This window comes from Drosophila biarmipes, unplaced genomic scaffold (assembly GCF_025231255.1).
Source record: "Drosophila biarmipes strain raj3 unplaced genomic scaffold, RU_DBia_V1.1 ptg000036l, whole genome shotgun sequence".
In the NCBI taxonomy this organism is placed as follows: Eukaryota; Metazoa; Arthropoda; class Insecta; order Diptera; family Drosophilidae; genus Drosophila; species Drosophila biarmipes.
Genome location: NW_026114548.1, coordinates 91,686 through 110,977, shown reverse-complemented (window position 1 = coordinate 110,977; position 19,292 = coordinate 91,686). Strand labels below are relative to the sequence as shown.

General features: G+C 32.7%; 5 non-coding genes across 5 annotated transcripts; all 5 read left to right on the top strand.

Annotated features, from left to right (window-relative positions):
• The first annotated feature begins 2,312 nt into the window (after positions 1 to 2,312).
• Positions 2,313 to 4,307, top strand: LOC127012244 (small subunit ribosomal RNA). Its single transcript, XR_007765757.1, has one exon. It is a non-coding gene; the product is annotated as a small subunit ribosomal RNA (ribosomal RNA).
• Positions 4,308 to 5,510: 1,203 nt separating this feature from the next.
• LOC127012236 (5.8S ribosomal RNA) lies at positions 5,511 to 5,689 on the top strand. Its single transcript, XR_007765749.1, has one exon. It is a non-coding gene; the product is annotated as a 5.8S ribosomal RNA (ribosomal RNA).
• Positions 5,690 to 6,091: 402 nt separating this feature from the next.
• On the top strand, positions 6,092 to 10,062 carry LOC127012251 (large subunit ribosomal RNA). The gene has a single exon (XR_007765764.1). It is a non-coding gene; the product is annotated as a large subunit ribosomal RNA (ribosomal RNA).
• Positions 10,063 to 15,794: 5,732 nt separating this feature from the next.
• LOC127012243 (small subunit ribosomal RNA) lies at positions 15,795 to 17,789 on the top strand. Its single transcript, XR_007765756.1, has one exon. It is a non-coding gene; the product is annotated as a small subunit ribosomal RNA (ribosomal RNA).
• Positions 17,790 to 18,992: 1,203 nt separating this feature from the next.
• LOC122817932 (5.8S ribosomal RNA) lies at positions 18,993 to 19,171 on the top strand. Its single transcript, XR_006367473.1, has one exon. It is a non-coding gene; the product is annotated as a 5.8S ribosomal RNA (ribosomal RNA).
• Positions 19,172 to 19,292: the final 121 nt, after the last annotated feature.

Below are 19,292 nucleotides of genomic sequence, written 5' to 3'. Positions count from 1 at the left end.
TAAGGCATAATAATGTATAATATAGCAAATATACATATAAAAGTGCATGAATTGTATAGATATGGCATATAAGTGACATATTTATGAGAATAGCTAGTAGAATTTGCCCATACACTACTAGCGAAATGAGATATTTATACCTAGTGAGGGCGGCACTAGTACTATAAATTGTGGCAAAATAAATCTTATGCAAATGCATAGGATTTTGTCAATACCGTACAAAAAACTAAGTAAAACGTATGGATATTGAAAAATAAATGGATTATATTCATAAAATACGAATATTTCTTGCATTCTCTTGTTATATGAGAGAATATCATACGGAGCGGGTAGCCCCTAGTATAGTAAGCAGTCGAATGGGAGACAGCGTGTCCAAAAACACCTATAGGGAGGTGGTCGTTGGCGGACCTCTCCTCGTATTGGTCAAACTTATGATTTTGTCAATACTATATAAAACGCCAATCATATCCATATAAAATTGAATACAGTATATGGATATGAATAAAAAACCATACATAAATAAAAAAAAAATATGTATAAAAAATTATACATATATTTATATTAAGCAATCGTATGGATGTGGCTTATAGGTATAATACCTATAAGGCATAATAATGTATAATATAGCAAATATACATATAAAAGTGCATGAATTGTATAGATATGGCATATAAGTGACATATTTATGAGAATAGCTAGTAGAATTTGCCCATACACTACTAGCGAAATGAGATATTTATACCTAGTGAGGGCGGCACTAGTACTATAAATTGTGGCAAAATAAATCTTATGCAAATGCATAGGATTTTGTCAATACCATACATAAACCGTATGGATATTGAGAAGTTAATAGATTACATCTATAATATGAGAAGTATTTTAGTATTCTTATTAAATAAGAGAATACTATAAGGGTGAGTGGCAAAGAGAATTGAATATACCCGAATGGGAGACAGCGTGTCCAAAAACTACTATAGGTGGTGTGGCAAATATGAGGAAGGCAATATATCCATATAATGAAAATAAAAGTGCGTTTTCTTATTATATAAGAGAACACTATATGGGTGAGTGGCAAAGTAAATTGAATATACCCGAATGGGAGACAGCGTGTCCAAAAACTACTATAGGTGGTGTGGCAAATATGAGGAAGGCAATATATCCATATAATGAAAATAAAAGTGCGTTTTCTTATTATATAAGAGAACACTATATGGGTGAGTGGCAAAGTAAATTGAATATACCCGAATGGGAGACAGCGTGTCCAAAAACTACTATAGGTGGTGTGGCAAATATGAGGAAGGCAATATATCCATATAATGAATATAAAAGTGCGTTGTCTTATTATATAAGAGAACACTATATGGGTGAGTGGCAAAGTAAATTGAATATACCCGAATGGGAGACAGCGTGTCCAAAAACTACTATAGGATGGTCAATGGGCCGGCCGTCTGCTATTGACATATGTCAGTAGAGAAGATATTATCCGTCAAATTTGTTTCTTTATTCATTTATTTGAATACGAGACTTGGCTCCGCGGTTAATATTTTAAGCCCAAAGATAATAACGTTGAAACAAAGGCCAAGTTTCTATTGTACATAGAATAACAAATTGTTTCCGAATTTTATCGTTAATTTTAGGAGGTAGGCTAACATGATTTATATTATATGTGTATTATTAAATAATAATAGTACATAAAAGTCTACCAAAGAAATATAAAAATGTAATTATGAATACATTTTCAATATTAATATCAACTTATATTGTTGATAATAAAAAATAGCTATTAAGAGAGTTATTTAAGAAATTATATAATATATAATAAAGAGTATATATATAAATAATATATAAGTATATATTATTTAAGAAATAAATATAGTAGTAATAATTATATATATACACTCGGTTCTATTTTATATATTACCAGAGACTTATATGGATATATATAGATAAATTTTAAATTTATCGTCAAAATACAAATGATTAACTCAATATCTTATATTGGTTAAACAAAAATTGTACATGTGTGGATACAATATATTATGTATGTCGAACAAAAATGATATTTTAGAATGAAATGTGCATATATAAAGAAAATATATGAAAAATAAATATTGTGTTTATAAAGAATATGATTCTTTTTGACATCAATAAAAACTTGTTATTATTAGTGGCGAAACAAGTATAAATTGGAAAACAAACGTATACGAATGCTATATAAAAATGGCCGTATTCGATAGAAATAAAATCTATAACAACATATATATTGCTAATTTCTATTCAAAAAATATGAATGAAATATGAATAAAAACATTATTCTGGTTGATCCTGCCAGTAGTTATATGCTTGTCTCAAAGATTAAGCCATGCATGTCTAAGTACACACGAATTAAAAGTGAAACCGCAAAAGGCTCATTATATCAGTTATGGTTCCTTAGATCGTTAACAGTTACTTGGATAACTGTGGTAATTCTAGAGCTAATACATGCAATTAAAACATGAACCTTATGGAACATGTGCTTTTATTAGGCTAAAACCAAGCGATCGCAAGATCGTTATATTGGTTGAACTCTAGATAACATGCAGATCGTATGGTCTTGTACCGACGACAGATCTTTCAAATGTCTGCCCTATCAACTTTTGATGGTAGTATCTAGGACTACCATGGTTGCAACGGGTAACGGGGAATCAGGGTTCGATTCCGGAGAGGGAGCCTGAGAAACGGCTACCACATCTAAGGAAGGCAGCAGGCGCGTAAATTACCCACTCCCAGCTCGGGGAGGTAGTGACGAAAAATAACAATACAGGACTCATATCCGAGGCCCTGTAATTGGAATGAGTACACTTTAAATCCTTTAACAAGGACCAATTGGAGGGCAAGTCTGGTGCCAGCAGCCGCGGTAATTCCAGCTCCAATAGCGTATATTAAAGTTGTTGCGGTTAAAACGTTCGTAGTTGAACTTGTGCTTCATACGGGTAGTACAACTTACAATTGTGGTTAGTACTATACCTTTATGTATGTAAGCGTATTACCGGTGGAGTTCTTACATGTGCTTAGATACTTGTATTTTTTCATATGTTCCTCCTATTTAAAAACCTGCATTAGTGCTCTTAAACGAGTGTTATTGTGGGCCGGTACAATTACTTTGAACAAATTAGAGTGCTTAAAGCAGGCTTCAAATGCCTGAATATTCTGTGCATGGGATAATGAAATAAGACCTCTGTTCTGCTTTCATTGGTTTTCAGATCAAGAGGTAATGATTAATAGAAGCAGTTTGGGGGCATTAGTATTACGACGCGAGAGGTGAAATTCTTGGACCGTCGTAAGACTAACTTAAGCGAAAGCATTTGCCAAAGATGTTTTCATTAATCAAGAACGAAAGTTAGAGGTTCGAAGGCGATCAGATACCGCCCTAGTTCTAACCATAAACGATGCCAGCTAGCAATTGGGTGTAGCTACTTTTATGGCTCTCTCAGTCGCTTCCCGGGAAACCAAAGCTTTTGGGCTCCGGGGGAAGTATGGTTGCAAAGCTGAAACTTAAAGGAATTGACGGAAGGGCACCACCAGGAGTGGAGCCTGCGGCTTAATTTGACTCAACACGGGAAAACTTACCAGGTCCGAACATAAGTGTGTAAGACAGATTGATAGCTCTTTCTCGAATCTATGGGTGGTGGTGCATGGCCGTTCTTAGTTCGTGGAGTGATTTGTCTGGTTAATTCCGATAACGAACGAGACTCAAATATATTAAATAGATATCTTCAGGATTATGGTGTTGAAGCTTATATAGCCTTCATTCATGGTGGCAGTAAAATGTTTATTGTGTTTGAATGTGTTTATATAAGTGGAGCCGTACCTGTTGGTTTGTCCCATTATAAGGACACTAGCTTCTTAAATGGACAAATTGCGTCTAGCAATAATGAGATTGAGCAATAACAGGTCTGTGATGCCCTTAGATGTCCTGGGCTGCACGCGCGCTACAATGAAAGTATCAACGTGTATTTCCTAGACCGAGAGGTCCGGGTAAACCGCTGAACCACTTTCATGCTTGGGATTGTGAACTGAAACTGTTCACATGAACTTGGAATTCCCAGTAAGTGTGAGTCATTAACTCGCATTGATTACGTCCCTGCCCTTTGTACACACCGCCCGTCGCTACTACCGATTGAATTATTTAGTGAGGTCTCCGGACGTGATCACTGTGACGCCTTGCGTGTTACGGTTGTTTCGCAAAAGTTGACCGAACTTGATTATTTAGAGGAAGTAAAAGTCGTAACAAGGTTTCCGTAGGTGAACCTGCGGAAGGATCATTAATGTTTTAATATCCTTACCGTTAATAAAATATTAGTTTATATTATAATAAATACATTATAGTATTACAAATAAAATATGAATTGCCAAAATGTATATGAGATCTATTATAGATCAAATGAAATTTCGAACAAGCAAATCGAAATAATGCAAATATTAAAATTATATATTGTATTTAATACATATGAGAGAAATTAATAAGCAGCCAAAGCAAACAAATAAAAATTCGAACAAGCAAATCGAATTATTAAAATAATAATATTAAATTATTATTGTATATCCTTACCGTTAATAAAATATTTGTTTATATTATAATAAATACATTATAATAATACAAATAAAATATGAATTGCCAAAATGTATATGAGATCTAATATAGATCAAATAAAATTTCGAACAAGCAAATCGAAATAATGCAAATATTAAAATTATATATTGTATTTAATACATATGAGAGAAATAATAAGCAGCCAAAGCAAACAAATAAAAATTCGAACAAGCAAATCGAATTATTAAAATAATAATATTAAATTATTATTGTATATCCTTACCGTTAATAAAATATTTGTTTATATTATAATAAATACATTATAGTAATACAAATAAAATATGAATTGCCAAAATGTATATGATCTAATATAGATCAAATGAAATTTCGAACAAGCAAATCGAAATAATGCAAATATTAAAATTATATATTGTATTTAATACATATGAGAGAAATAATAAGCAGCCAAAACAAACAAATAAAAATTCGAACAAGCAAATCGAATTATTAAAATAATAATATTAAATTATTATTGTATATAAACACAATTAAAATACTGTGTGTATATGGACCATAATATACACGCGTTGCGATATGTATTGTTCATCTCAGTTATGCGCATACATTGGATAATGCAACAACCTAAAATGTACAATGTTGTACCTGGTTTTATACAGGTTAATGTTTTATATAAATTTCAATTTATATCGCTAAAAAAGTATTAATATATATATATATATATTTATTTACAATAAATGCAATTTAAAAAGAAATACTTTGATATATATTGGTTATATAAAACTAAGACATTTCGCAGCATTCGTTTTAGGTATAAAAATAAATTTATTGAAGGAATTGATATATGCCAGTAAAATGGTGTATTTTTAATTTCTTTCAATAAAAACATATTTGACAAAATTAAGAAACCAATTTATAAAACTCTAAGCGGTGGATCACTCGGCTCATGGGTCGATGAAGAACGCAGCAAACTGTGCGTCATCGTGTGAACTGCAGGACACATGAACATCGACATTTTGAACGCATATCGCAGTCCATGCTGTTATGTACTTTAATTAATTTTATAGTGCTGCTTGGACTACATATGGTTGAGGGTTGTAAGACTATGCTAATTAAGTTGCTTATACAAATTTTATAATGAAATTTTATAAGCATATGGTATATTATTGGATAATAATAATTTAATTATTTTATTCATAATATTAAAAAATATATGAAAAACATTATCTCACATTAGTAAATAATTTGAATGTGAAAAACGAAGAGAAATATTTTCTTTTTCAATCAAATGATACTGAGAAATGTCTAGCATAAAAATTTATCTAGAATTGTCTCTTATTAATGATTAGAAAATAGAAAACCGTTGACAATATTATTGTTCTTCGTTGATTCGTTAAATCAAACAAATGCCATTTATATACAGATATTATTAATATAACGAATTTAATAAAATGTTTTATCATTATATATAAAGAATTAATTGCATATAAAAGTTATACACAACCTCAACTCATATGGGACTACCCCCTGAATTTAAGCATATTAATTAGGGGAGGAAAAGAAACTAACAAGGATTTTCTTAGTAGCGGCGAGCGAAAAGAAATCAGTTCAGCACTAAGTCACTTTGTCTATATGGCAAATGTGAGATGCAGTGTATGGAGCGTCAATATTCTAGTATGAGAAATTAACGATTTAAGTCCTTCTTAAATGAGGCCATTTACCCATAGAGGGTGCCAGGCCCGTATAACGTTAATGATTACTAGATGATGTTTCCAAAGAGTCGTGTTGCTTGATAGTGCAGCACTAAGTGGGTGGTAAACTCCATCTAAAACTAAATATAACCATGAGACCGATAGTAAACAAGTACCGTGAGGGAAAGTTGAAAAGAACTCTGAATAGAGAGTTAAACAGTACGTGAAACTGCTTAGAGGTTAAGCCCGATGAACCTGAATATCCGTTATGGAAAATTCATCATTAGAATTGTAATATTTAAACAATATTATGATAATAGTGTGCATTTTTTCCATATAAGGACATTGTAATCTATTAGCATACCAAATTTATCATAAAATATAACTTATAGTTTATTCAAATTAATTTGCTTGCATTTTAACACAGAATAAATGTTATTAATTTGATAAAGTGCTGATAGATTTATATGAATACAGTGCGTTAATTTTTCGGAATTATATAATGGCATAATTATCATTGATTTTTGTGTTTATTATATGCACTTGTAGGATTAACAATGCGAAAGATTCAGGATACCTTCGGGACCCGTCTTGAAACACGGACCAAGGAGTCTAACATATGTGCAAGTTATTGGGATATAAACCTAATAGCGTAATTAACTTGACTAATAATGGGATTAGTTTTTTAACTATTTATAGCTAATTAACACAATCCCGGGGCGTTCTATATAGTTATGTATAATGATATTTATATTATTTATGCCTCTAACTGGAACGTACCTTGAGCATATATGCTGTGACCCGAAAGATGGTGAACTATACTTGATCAGGTTGAAGTCAGGGGAAACCCTGATGGAAGACCGAAACAGTTCTGACGTGCAAATCGATTGTCAGAATTGAGTATAGGGGCGAAAGACCAATCGAACCATCTAGTAGCTGGTTCCTTCCGAAGTTTCCCTCAGGATAGCTGGTGCATTTTAATATTATATAAAATAATCTTATCTGGTAAAGCGAATGATTAGAGGCCTTAGGGTCGAAACGATCTTAACCTATTCTCAAACTTTAAATGGGTAAGAACCTTAACTTTCTTGATATGAAGTTCAAGGTTATGATATAATGTGCCCAGTGGGCCACTTTTGGTAAGCAGAACTGGCGCTGTGGGATGAACCAAACGTAATGTTACGGTGCCCAAATTAACAACTCATGCAGATACCATGAAAGGCGTTGGTTGCTTAAAACAGCAGGACGGTGATCATGGAAGTCGAAATCCGCTAAGGAGTGTGTAACAACTCACCTGCCGAAGCAACTAGCCCTTAAAATGGATGGCGCTTAAGTTGTATACCTATACATTACCGCTAAAGTAGATGATTTATATTACTTGTAATATAAATTTTGAAACTTTAGTGAGTAGGAAGGTACAATGGTATGCGTAGAAGTGTTTGGCGTAAGCCTGCATGGAGCTGCCATTGGTACAGATCTTGGTGGTAGTAGCAAATAATCGAATGAGACCTTGGAGGACTGAAGTGGAGAAGGGTTTCGTGTGAACAGTGGTTGATCACGAGTTAGTCGGTCCTAAGTTCAAGGCGAAAGCCGAAAATTTTCAAGTAAAATACAAATGCCAAACAAATATATATATTATATAAAATCTAGCTAAATTAATATACTTGAATAATTTTGAACGAAAGGGAATACGGTTCCAATTCCGTAACCTGTTGAGTATCCGTTTGTTATTAAATATGGGCCTCGTGCTCATCCTGGCAACAGGAACGACCATAAAGAAGCCGTCGAGAGATATCGGAAGAGTTTTCTTTTCTGTTTTATAGCCGTACTACCATGGAAGTCTTTCGCAGAGAGATATGGTAGATGGGCTAGAAGAGCATGACATATACTGTTGTGTCGATATTTTCTCCTCGGACCTTGAAAATTTATGGTGGGGACACGCAAACTTCTCAACAGGCCGTACCAATATCCGCAGCTGGTCTCCAAGGTGAAGAGTCTCTAGTCGATAGAATAATGTAGGTAAGGGAAGTCGGCAAATTAGATCCGTAACTTCGGGATAAGGATTGGCTCTGAAGATTGAGATAGTCGGGCTTGATTGGGAAACAATAACATGGTTTATGTGCTCGTTCTGGGTAAATAGAGTTTCTAGCATTTATGTTAGTTACTTGTTCCCCGGATAGTTTAGTTACGTAGCCAATTGTGGAACTTTCTTGCTAAAATTTTTAAGAATACTAATTGGGTTAAACCAATTAGTTCTTATTAATTATAACGATTATCAATTAACAATCAATTCAGAACTGGCACGGACTTGGGGAATCCGACTGTCTAATTAAAACAAAGCATTGTGATGGCCCTAGCGGGTGTTGACACAATGTGATTTCTGCCCAGTGCTCTGAATGTCAAAGTGAAGAAATTCAAGTAAGCGCGGGTCAACGGCGGGAGTAACTATGACTCTCTTAAGGTAGCCAAATGCCTCGTCATCTAATTAGTGACGCGCATGAATGGATTAACGAGATTCCTACTGTCCCTATCTACTATCTAGCGAAACCACAGCCAAGGGAACGGGCTTGGAATAATTAGCGGGGAAAGAAGACCCTTTTGAGCTTGACTCTAATCTGGCAGTGTAAGGAGACATAAGAGGTGTAGAATAAGTGGGAGATATTAGACCTCGGTTTGGTATCGCCAATGAAATACCACTACTCTTATTGTTTCCTTACTTACTTGATTAAATGGAACGTGTATCATTTCCTAGCCATTATACGGATATATTTATTATATCTTATGGTATTGGGTTTTGATGCAAGCTTCTTGATCAAAGTATCACGAGTTTGTTATATAATCGCAAACAAATTCTTTAATAAAACGGTGCATTTATGTATTTTTGATTTGAAAATTTGGTATAACTCCAATTACTCAGGTATGATCCAATTCAAGGACATTGCCAGGTAGGGAGTTTGACTGGGGCGGTACATCTCTCAAATAATAACGGAGGTGTCCCAAGGCCAGCTCAGTGCGGACAGAAACCACACATAGAGCAAAAGGGCAAATGCTGACTTGATCTCGGTGTTCAGTACACACAGGGACAGCAAAAGCTCGGCCTATCGATCCTTTTGGTTTAAAGAGTTTTTAACAAGAGGTGTCAGAAAAGTTACCATAGGGATAACTGGCTTGTGGCGGCCAAGCGTTCATAGCGACGTCGCTTTTTGATCCTTCGATGTCGGCTCTTCCTATCATTGTGAAGCAAAATTCACCAAGCGTTGGATTGTTCACCCATGCAAGGGAACGTGAGCTGGGTTTAGACCGTCGTGAGACAGGTTAGTTTTACCCTACTAATGACAAAACGTTGTTGCGACAGCATTCCTGCGTAGTACGAGAGGAACCGCAGGTACGGACCAATGGCACAATACTTGTTCGAGCGAACAGTGGTATGACGCTACGTCCGTTGGATTATGCCTGAACGCCTCTAAGGTCGTATCCGTGCTGGACTGCAATGATAAATAAGGGGCAATTTGCATTGTATGGCTTCTAAACCATTTAAAGTTTATAATTTACTTTTTAAACGACAATGGATGTGATGCCAATGTAATTTGTAACATAGTAAATTGGGAGGATCTTTGATCACCTGATGCCGCGCTAGTTACATATAAAAGCATTATTTAATACAATGACAAAGCCTAGAATCAATTGTAAACGACTTTTGTAACAGGCAAGGTGTTGTAAGTGGTTGAGCAGCTGCCATACTGCGATCCACTGAAGCTTATCCTTTGCTTGATGATTCGATAATAAAATTGCATAATTTATTTGTTGTGTTGAACTTCTTATATAAAGTTCAACCAACAATCTATTTGTATGCATTGATTGTTTGCTTGGCTTTGTGGCGAATTTTTAATCCTTTATATATTACATTCCTAAGGTCTAGATTTTCAAGTAAGAGACCAATTTGATTAACATATCAATATAAGTACAACTCGACCATCTAATAATAACAATATGAATCGTCATCTTATTAGTGACGCGAAGATTGGCAAACATATAATATAAAAATATTCCTAAGGTCTAGATTTTCAAGTAAGAGACCAATTTGATTAACATATCAATATAAGTACAACTCGACCATCTAATAATAATATGAATCGTCATCTTATTAGTGACGCGAAGATTGGCAAACATATAATATAAAAATATTCCTAAGGTCTAGATTTTCAAGTAAGAGACCAATTTGATTAACATATCAATATAAGTACAACTCGACCATCTAATAATAACAATATGAATCGTCATCTTATTAGTGACGCGAAGATTGGCAAACATATAATATAAAAATATTCCTAAGGTCTAGATTTTCAAGTAAGAGACCAATTTGATTAACATATCAATATAAGTACAACTCGACCATCTAATAATAACAATATGAATCGTCATCTTATTAGTGACGCGAAGATTGGCAAACATATAATATAAAAATATTCCTAAGGTCTAGATTTTCAAGTAAGAGACCAATTTGATTAACATATCAATATAAGTACAACTCGACCATCTAATAATAACAATATGAATCGTCATCTTATTAGTGACGCGAAGATTGGCAAACATATAATATAAAAATATTCCTAAGGTCTAGATTTTCAAGTAAGAGACCAATTTGATTAACATATCAATATAAGTACAACTCGACCATCTAATAATAACAATATGAATCGTCATCTTTTTAGTGACGCGAAGATTGGCAAACATATAATATAAAAATATTCCTAAGGTCTAGAATCTTAAGCAATAGACCAATTCAACTAAGAGTTGACATATAAAAATATGTTCCTTTTAATGTTAGCAAAATTTTATCGTCACATACTGTTAGTGACGCGAACGTTTTTTTCTCCATGTTTATATGAATGTTTATTCAAAGGTAGAAAGGCAGGATCGTTATTTTATAAGAGAAGCGATAAAAAAATATTATGCAATAGGACATCTATTTATAAATATTTTTAAGTCTTAGAAATTCAAGTAAAGAGATTCAAGAAATTCATTCAACTTAGAGCGCACATATAATTAAAACTATTCCTGAGGTTTAGAAACCAAATTAAATAAAGAGGACATATAAACGTATGTGGTATTTTGATGGTAGTAAAAATGTATCGCGATATTATTAGTGACGCGACCAATTTTTATACTCTTTGCTCCATGTGCAAATATATCTAGTGTTTAGATAGTCAATTAAAAATGACAATTTTAACTAAAAGACTTAAAAAAGTGTTTGTCAAACTTATAATTTTGTCAATACTATATAAAACGCCAATCATATCCTTATAAAAGTAAATACGGTATATGGTTATAAATACAAAACCATATATAAATAAAAAAATGAAATCGTATGTATATGGCTTATAGGTATAATACCTATAAGGCATAATAATGTATAATATTAGCAAATATACATATAAAAGTGCATAAATTGTATAGATATGGCATAAAGAAGGCATTTATGAGAATAGCTAGTAGAATTTGCCCATACACTACTAGCGAAATGAGATATTTATACCTAGTGAGGGCGGCACTAGTACTATAAATTGTGGCAAAATAAATCTTATGCAAATGCATAGGATTTTGTCAATACCGTACAAAAAACTAAGTAAAACGTATGGATATTGAAAAATAAATGGATTATATTCATAAAATACGAATATTTCTTGCATTCTCTTGTTATACGAGAGAATATCATACGGAGCGGGCAGCCCCTAGTATAGTAAGCAGTCGAATGGGAGACAGCGTGTCCAAAAACACCTATAGGGAGGTGGTCGTTGGCGGACCTCTCCTCGTATTGGTCAAACTTATGATTTTGTCAATACTATATAAAACGCCAATCATATCCATATAAAAGTGAATACAGTATATGGATATGAATAAAAAACCATACATAAATAAAAAAAAATATGTATAAAAAATTATACATATATTTATATTAAGCAATCGTATGGATGTGGCTTATAGGTATAATACCTATAAGGCATAATAATGTATAATATAGCAAATATACATATAAAAGTGCATGAATTGTATAGATATGGCATATAAGTGACATATTTATGAGAATAGCTAGTAGAATTTGCCCATACACTACTAGCGAAATGAGATATTTATACCTAGTGAGGGCGGCACTAGTACTATAAATTGTGGCAAAATAAATCTTATGCAAATGCATAGGATTTTGTCAATACCGTACAAAAAACTAAGTAAAACGTATGGATATTGAAAAATAAATGGATTATATTCATAAAATACGAATATTTCTTGCATTCTCTTGTTATATGAGAGAATATCATACGGAGCGGGTAGCCCCTAGTATAGTAAGCAGTCGAATGGGAGACAGCGTGTCCAAAAACACCTATAGGGAGGTGGTCGTTGGCGGACCTCTCCTCGTATTGGTCAAACTTATGATTTTGTCAATACTATATAAAACGCCAATCATATCCATATAAAAGTGAATACAGTATATGGATATGAATAAAAAACCATACATAAATAAAAAAAAATATGTATAAAAAATTATACATATATTTATATTAAGCAATCGTATGGATGTGGCTTATAGGTATAATACCTATAAGGCATAATAATGTATAATATAGCAAATATACATATAAAAGTGCATGAATTGTATAGATATGGCATATAAGTGACATATTTATGAGAATAGCTAGTAGAATTTGCCCATACACTACTAGCGAAATGAGATATTTATACCTAGTGAGGGCGGCACTAGTACTATAAATTGTGGCAAAATAAATCTTATGCAAATGCATAGGATTTTGTCAATACCGTACAAAAAACTAAGTAAAACGTATGGATATTGAAAAATAAATGGATTATATTCATAAAATACGAATATTTCTTGCATTCTCTTGTTATATGAGAGAATATCATACGGAGCGGGTAGCCCCTAGTATAGTAAGCAGTCGAATGGGAGACAGCGTGTCCAAAAACACCTATAGGGAGGTGGTCGTTGGCGGACCTCTCCTCGTATTGGTCAAACTTATGATTTTGTCAATACTATATAAAACGCCAATCATATCCATATAAAATTGAATACAGTATATGGATATGAATAAAAAACCATACATAAATAAAAAAAAAATATGTATAAAAAATTATACATATATTTATATTAAGCAATCGTATGGATGTGGCTTATAGGTATAATACCTATAAGGCATAATAATGTATAATATAGCAAATATACATATAAAAGTGCATGAATTGTATAGATATGGCATATAAGTGACATATTTATGAGAATAGCTAGTAGAATTTCCCCATACACTACTAGCGAAATGAGATATTTATACCTAGTGAGGGCGGCACTAGTACTATAAATTGTGGCAAAATAAATCTTATGCAAATGCATAGGATTTTGTCAATACCGTACAAAAAACTAAGTAAAACGTATGGATATTGAAAAATAAATGGATTATATTCATAAAATACGAATATTTCTTGCATTCTCTTGTTATATGAGAGAATATCATACGGAGCGGGTAGCCCCTAGTATAGTAAGCAGTCGAATGGGAGACAGCGTGTCCAAAAACACCTATAGGGAGGTGGTCGTTGGCGGACCTCTCCTCGTATTGGTCAAACTTATGATTTTGTCAATACTATATAAAACGCCAATCATATCCATATAAAAGTGAATACAGTATATGGATATGAATAAAAAACCATACATAAATAAAAAAAAAATATGTATAAAAAATTATACATATATTTATATTAAGCAATCGTATGGATGTGGCTTATAGGTATAATACCTATAAGGCATAATAATGTATAATATAGCAAATATACATATAAAAGTGCATGAATTGTATAGATATGGCATATAAGTGACATATTTATGAGAATAGCTAGTAGAATTTGCCCATACACTACTAGCGAAATGAGATATTTATACCTAGTGAGGGCGGCACTAGTACTATAAATTGTGGCAAAATAAATCTTATGCAAATGCATAGGATTTTGTCAATACCATACATAAACCGTATGGATATTGAGAAGTTAATAGATTACATCTATAATATGAGAAGTATTTTAGTATTCTTATTAAATAAGAGAATACTATAAGGGTGAGTGGCAAAGAGAATTGAATATACCCGAATGGGAGACAGCGTGTCCAAAAACTACTATAGGTGGTGTGGCAAATATGAGGAAGGCAATATATCCATATAATGAAAATAAAAGTGCGTTTTCTTATTATATAAGAGAACACTATATGGGTGAGTGGCAAAGTAAATTGAATATACCCGAATGGGAGACAGCGTGTCCAAAAACTACTATAGGTGGTGTGGCAAATATGAGGAAGGCAATATATCCATATAATGAAAATAAAAGTGCGTTTTCTTATTATATAAGAGAACACTATATGGGTGAGTGGCAAAGTAAATTGAATATACCCGAATGGGAGACAGCGTGTCCAAAAACTACTATAGGTGGTGTGGCAAATATGAGGAAGGCAATATATCCATATAATGAATATAAAAGTGCGTTGTCTTATTATATAAGAGAACACTATATGGGTGAGTGGCAAAGTAAATTGAATATACCCGAATGGGAGACAGCGTGTCCAAAAACTACTATAGGATGGTCAATGGGCCGGCCGTCTGCTATTGACATATGTCAGTAGAGAAGATATTATCCGTCAAATTTGTTTCTTTATTCATTTATTTGAATACGAGACTTGGCTCCGCGGTTAATATTTTAAGCCCAAAGATAATAACGTTGAAACAAAGGCCAAGTTTCTATTGTACATAGAATAACAAATTGTTTCCGAATTTTATCGTTAATTTTAGGAGGTAGGCTAACATGATTTATATTATATGTGTATTATTAAATAATAATAGTACATAAAAGTCTACCAAAGAAATATAAAAATGTAATTATGAATACATTTTCAATATTAATATCAACTTATATTGTTGATAATAAAAAATAGCTATTAAGAGAGTTATTTAAGAAATTATATAATATATAATAAAGAGTATATATATAAATAATATATAAGTATATATTATTTAAGAAATAAATATAGTAGTAATAATTATATATATACACTCGGTTCTATTTTATATATTACCAGAGACTTATATGGATATATATAAATAAATTTTAAATTTATCGTCAAAATACAAATGATTAACTCAATATCTTATATTGGTTAAACAAAAATTGTACATGTGTGGATACAATATATTATGTATGTCGAACAAAAATGATATTTTAGAATGAAATGTGCATATATAAAGAAAATATATGAAAAATAAATATTGTGTTTATAAAGAATATGATTCTTTTTGACATCAATAAAAACTTGTTATTATTAGTGGCGAAACAAGTATAAATTGGAAAACAAACGTATACGAATGCTATATAAAAATGGCCGTATTCGATAGAAATAAAATCTATAACAACATATATATTGCTAATTTCTATTCAAAAAATATGAATGAAATATGAATAAAAACATTATTCTGGTTGATCCTGCCAGTAGTTATATGCTTGTCTCAAAGATTAAGCCATGCATGTCTAAGTACACACGAATTAAAAGTGAAACCGCAAAAGGCTCATTATATCAGTTATGGTTCCTTAGATCGTTAACAGTTACTTGGATAACTGTGGTAATTCTAGAGCTAATACATGCAATTAAAACATGAACCTTATGGAACATGTGCTTTTATTAGGCTAAAACCAAGCGATCGCAAGATCGTTATATTGGTTGAACTCTAGATAACATGCAGATCGTATGGTCTTGTACCGACGACAGATCTTTCAAATGTCTGCCCTATCAACTTTTGATGGTAGTATCTAGGACTACCATGGTTGCAACGGGTAACGGGGAATCAGGGTTCGATTCCGGAGAGGGAGCCTGAGAAACGGCTACCACATCTAAGGAAGGCAGCAGGCGCGTAAATTACCCACTCCCAGCTCGGGGAGGTAGTGACGAAAAATAACAATACAGGACTCATATCCGAGGCCCTGTAATTGGAATGAGTACACTTTAAATCCTTTAACAAGGACCAATTGGAGGGCAAGTCTGGTGCCAGCAGCCGCGGTAATTCCAGCTCCAATAGCGTATATTAAAGTTGTTGCGGTTAAAACGTTCGTAGTTGAACTTGTGCTTCATACGGGTAGTACAACTTACAATTGTGGTTAGTACTATACCTTTATGTATGTAAGCGTATTACCGGTGGAGTTCTTACATGTGCTTAGATACTTGTATTTTTTCATATGTTCCTCCTATTTAAAAACCTGCATTAGTGCTCTTAAACGAGTGTTATTGTGGGCCGGTACAATTACTTTGAACAAATTAGAGTGCTTAAAGCAGGCTTCAAATGCCTGAATATTCTGTGCATGGGATAATGAAATAAGACCTCTGTTCTGCTTTCATTGGTTTTCAGATCAAGAGGTAATGATTAATAGAAGCAGTTTGGGGGCATTAGTATTACGACGCGAGAGGTGAAATTCTTGGACCGTCGTAAGACTAACTTAAGCGAAAGCATTTGCCAAAGATGTTTTCATTAATCAAGAACGAAAGTTAGAGGTTCGAAGGCGATCAGATACCGCCCTAGTTCTAACCATAAACGATGCCAGCTAGCAATTGGGTGTAGCTACTTTTATGGCTCTCTCAGTCGCTTCCCGGGAAACCAAAGCTTTTGGGCTCCGGGGGAAGTATGGTTGCAAAGCTGAAACTTAAAGGAATTGACGGAAGGGCACCACCAGGAGTGGAGCCTGCGGCTTAATTTGACTCAACACGGGAAAACTTACCAGGTCCGAACATAAGTGTGTAAGACAGATTGATAGCTCTTTCTCGAATCTATGGGTGGTGGTGCATGGCCGTTCTTAGTTCGTGGAGTGATTTGTCTGGTTAATTCCGATAACGAACGAGACTCAAATATATTAAATAGATATCTTCAGGATTATGGTGTTGAAGCTTATATAGCCTTCATTCATGGTGGCAGTAAAATGTTTATTGTGTTTGAATGTGTTTATATAAGTGGAGCCGTACCTGTTGGTTTGTCCCATTATAAGGACACTAGCTTCTTAAATGGACAAATTGCGTCTAGCAATAATGAGATTGAGCAATAACAGGTCTGTGATGCCCTTAGATGTCCTGGGCTGCACGCGCGCTACAATGAAAGTATCAACGTGTATTTCCTAGACCGAGAGGTCCGGGTAAACCGCTGAACCACTTTCATGCTTGGGATTGTGAACTGAAACTGTTCACATGAACTTGGAATTCCCAGTAAGTGTGAGTCATTAACTCGCATTGATTACGTCCCTGCCCTTTGTACACACCGCCCGTCGCTACTACCGATTGAATTATTTAGTGAGGTCTCCGGACGTGATCACTGTGACGCCTTGCGTGTTACGGTTGTTTCGCAAAAGTTGACCGAACTTGATTATTTAGAGGAAGTAAAAGTCGTAACAAGGTTTCCGTAGGTGAACCTGCGGAAGGATCATTAATGTTTTAATATCCTTACCGTTAATAAAATATTTGTTTATATTATAATAAATACATTATAGTATTACAAATAAAATATGAATTGCCAAAATGTATATGAGATCTATTATAGATCAAATTAAATTTCGAACAAGCAAATCGAAATAATGCAAATATTAAAATTATATATTGTATTTAATACATATGAGAGAAATTAATAAGCAGCCAAAGCAAACAAATAAAAATTCGAACAAGCAAATCGAATTATTAAAATAATAATATTAAATTATTATTGTATATCCTTACCGTTAATAAAATATTTGTTTATATTATAATAAATACATTATAATAATACAAATAAAATATGAATTGCCAAAATGTATATGAGATCTAATATAGATCAAATAAAATTTCGAACAAGCAAATCGAAATAATGCAAATATTAAAATTATATATTGTATTTAATACATATGAGAGAAATAATAAGCAGCCAAAGCAAACAAATAAAAATTCGAACAAGCAAATCGAATTATTAAAATAATAATATTAAATTATTATTGTATATCCTTACCGTTAATAAAATATTTGTTTATATTATAATAAATACATTATAGTAATACAAATAAAATATGAATTGCCAAAATGTATATGATCTAATATAGATCAAATGAAATTTCGAACAAGCAAATCGAAATAATGCAAATATTAAAATTATATATTGTATTTAATACATATGAGAGAAATAATAAGCAGCCAAAACAAACAAATAAAAATTCGAACAAGCAAATCGAATTATTAAAATAATAATATTAAATTATTATTGTATATAAACACAATTAAAATACTGTGTGTATATGGACCATAATATACACGCGTTGCGATATGTATTGTTCATCTCAGTTATGCGCATACATTGGATAATGCAACAACCTAAAATGTACAATGTTGTACCTGGTTTTATACAGGTTAATGTTTTATATAAATTTCAATTTATATCGCTAAAAAAGTATTAATATATATATATATATATTTATTTACAATAAATGCAATTTAAAAAGAAATACTTTGATATATATTGGTTATATAAAACTAAGACATTTCGCAGCATTCGTTTTAGGTATAAAAATAAATTTATTGAAGGAATTGATATATGCCAGTAAAATGGTGTATTTTTAATTTCTTTCAATAAAAACATATTTGACAAAATTAAGAAACCAATTTATAAAACTCTAAGCGGTGGATCACTCGGCTCATGGGTCGATGAAGAACGCAGCAAACTGTGCGTCATCGTGTGAACTGCAGGACACATGAACATCGACATTTTGAACGCATATCGCAGTCCATGCTGTTATGTACTTTAATTAATTTTATAGTGCTGCTTGGACTACATATGGTTGAGGGTTGTAAGACTATGCTAATTAAGTTGCTTATACAAATTTTATAATGAAATTTTATAAGCATATGGTATATTATTGGATAATAATAATTTAATTATTTTATTCATAATATTAAAAAATATATGAAA